At 41.4% G+C, this 2,807-nt stretch overlaps 1 protein-coding gene across 1 annotated transcript in view; it reads left to right on the top strand.

The window, feature by feature from the left end:
- The first annotated feature begins 498 nt into the window (after positions 1–498).
- TSNAX (translin-associated factor X) overlaps positions 499–2,807 on the top strand; it is a 33,432-nt gene continuing 31,123 nt past the window's right edge. The window contains exon 1 of the mRNA XM_010004539.1: positions 499–508. The gene's annotated coding sequence lies outside the window, so the exon portion shown is untranslated. The remainder of the gene's footprint in view (positions 509–2,807) is intronic.

Raw genomic sequence — 2,807 nt, forward strand, 5'->3', positions numbered from 1 at the left:
GTTTTCCATGTTGGAGCTGAGCAGCACAGCAGACAGGCACAGCAGGGCCAACATTTTGGAGACACCTAGTCAAGTAACAGATTATGACCACGTTTCTAGCTTCACAGAGGAGGTGTTCAGTTTTACCATCCTCAGCATCTTCAAGGTCATCACCCTGGACAAAAAATTACATTCTTAGACTAATAACTCTTGACAAGGTCTTCTCCAGCTCATTTTCAATGGACAAAGACCCGTAGCACTACTGTACTTCATCTGCTTGTCTTTAATTCTCTGTTATGATGTAGCTCTGTGCAGGAGTTCCATCAAAATACTTCCCTGAGGCCCTACAAAAACCTTCTGATTTCTGTGTCTCAACCAACACATCTTTTATTTTTCTACAGAGTACGAGGAGGCTCATGAGCCTCCTGTGGCACAGATGTAGCAGACTAAGTCTGATGCCAAGACACTGTTCCTAGAGCAACTTGGTACAAAAAAGGCAGAACTAAACTGGCATTAGCATCTAAACAAGGTGAAACCTAGTCAGTACAAGTCACTGCGACCCTGTGGAGCAGAAGAAACTTGGATGAAAGTAGCATCAAAGTGCAGGAAGGTATAAAGCTATGTGGGAAGGTAGATGGAAGACCACCAACACACTTTTAAGCAAAGGCTTGTGCAATGCAAATCTGTAACTGGTACCCCCTACTCCTGACCCCTCATAATATGGTTAGCATAACTCATATCATTTTATAAGGCAACTGCTTCCTCCAAGGACTGAGCGAGTGACTTGTATTCTTTCATGTTTCAAGTTTATATTATGATTGTTATATTGATACTGCAAGCCAAGTACTAATATTTGATGTGATCTGCAGAGGGTTCAGGTAATTAGGAACTGTAAGCTAACCTGTGCTACAGATTTTCTGCCGTGCTACTTATAAAATTGTGCTACAGAAATTCTGATTATAAAAATCCTGTGCTATTCCAGTCATAAAATTGTATGCTATGCTGATAATAAAATTCTGTTAAAAAACTCCCCAACTTTAATTGTAACCACATCTTCGAGCCATCATCATTCTGCTCAGGATCCCTGTAGTGTTGGGTGCCAAAACCCCTTTCATGTAAAATCTGTCCTGGCCAAGCTGGGAATAAATCAACTAGAAGTTCCATACATATATCTGGTGCAGGTGTAGCTATTTTTTCAGCAAGGGAAGCAGTTTTACTACAGTGTCAATACATCAAATAACTCATTCTCCAATCTAATAAAAAGCAACAGATGGCTCTTCAGTTCTGTATTGTGGAAAGGGAGTGGCCAGCCACAGAGAAAACAGAATCAGAAAAAGTCAAAGGTCCTTGAGACCAGCAGTACCAGCAGAGTGCATGCTCAGGGGGGCACTTGTTAATCTCCATTTTTTCCCCACAATCCCCATAGTCTCTATGCAATGCTGGTATTGCAGAAGCCAGAAGGTTTTGAGCTGAAGCATGTAGGAGGCATGGGTATTTAGTTTGTTTCTTTATCCCGCAGAACAAGGGAAGCTTCTTGTTGGGGTTTGGAGCTTGTCGCTGGGAGTGGTTAATATGAGGTGTGCACGATAGCTTATGGCAAGAAGGTTCCCCTAACCTGTCATTTCTTGCGTGGGTGTGTATTGCCCTGGAGCAAGCTTAACTGCTTTTTTAACAGAACCTTTTGGTGGGAATTGTAAGGAAAGCATTTCTCTAACTGCCTGAGCATTGCTGTGTTTTTTTGGCCCTACCTATACCACAGCATAAAATATTCTGTACATTGGGAATTCTCAAGACTTGATAGTAATCTCAGTGGCACCCAATTTAAACAGAATAATCCCTGATTTACATTGGCATGAATTAGAGTTTTCCATATATAATGCAGTATTTTGCCTCTCTCAGATGTAGGCACGAACACCATTCTCAGACTCCTTACAGAGAGTTAACTGCAGATGAATCATATTAACACTTTTGCTAAGAGCCATTACCTCCAAACTGCCTCATTGAAAAGGACCAAAAGGGAAAAGGAGAAAATATATGTGGCACTGTTTACCCAGGGGGTACTGAGGGCTGTAGATACTGAAGACCATCTCAGTGTCTTTGAGGTTGGTAGGGTTCACATGACAGACTTAGGTATGTGTACAAAAAAAGCACAAATTCTGCTGTTATGCGATTGGATTATTTTGGATGAGAACTGAACCTTCAGCCACCTTCACTTTTGTGACTCCTATAGCTAAAGAAAATATTTTGGTTTCGCTTTGCTTGCAGCTCTTACTCCACCAGCATCTTTTCCTAAACTACAACAAAGTATAACTTCAGCCCATACCTTTTCTTTGTACTGCTACTAAGGCAGAAGAGTGCAGCATTCCCCTGTGTGGGCAAACTGAAGTAACTGGGAATATAAAGGATCGTATCGCTTCAGGTATAATTTGCAAGGGGCTCAGGGACACAGAGGGGCACGAGAGAGATGGGGAGAAAGGTGGGTCTCTGCACTTCACTTCTACTGCATTAAGGGTGTTGGTGTTGCTGTAGATGTAGAATAAAGATATTCTCACCTTGAATTCCTCCAAAGCAATTCTTTCATGTGGTTGCCTCAGTAGAATGAAGTCTTTACGTAACAGACAGCAGACCCACCCAGACTAAGCCAAGGACTAACTGTTCGTGTTTAGAAACAAACTTTCCCCATGGCACATTATTCATAGCCAGTCACTTGCCAGTTTTCTCTTGGAAGACAGAAACTAAACATTAGGAATAAAGGCAATGCACAGTGTAGTCTCCCCCCCCCCCTTTTTTTTTTTTTTTTTTTTTTTTTTTTTTTTTTTTTTTTTTTT

This window comes from Chaetura pelagica, unplaced genomic scaffold (assembly GCF_000747805.2).
Source record: "Chaetura pelagica isolate M959 unplaced genomic scaffold, ChaPel_1.0 scaffold9, whole genome shotgun sequence".
NCBI classification, from domain to species: domain Eukaryota; kingdom Metazoa; phylum Chordata; class Aves; order Apodiformes; family Apodidae; genus Chaetura; species Chaetura pelagica.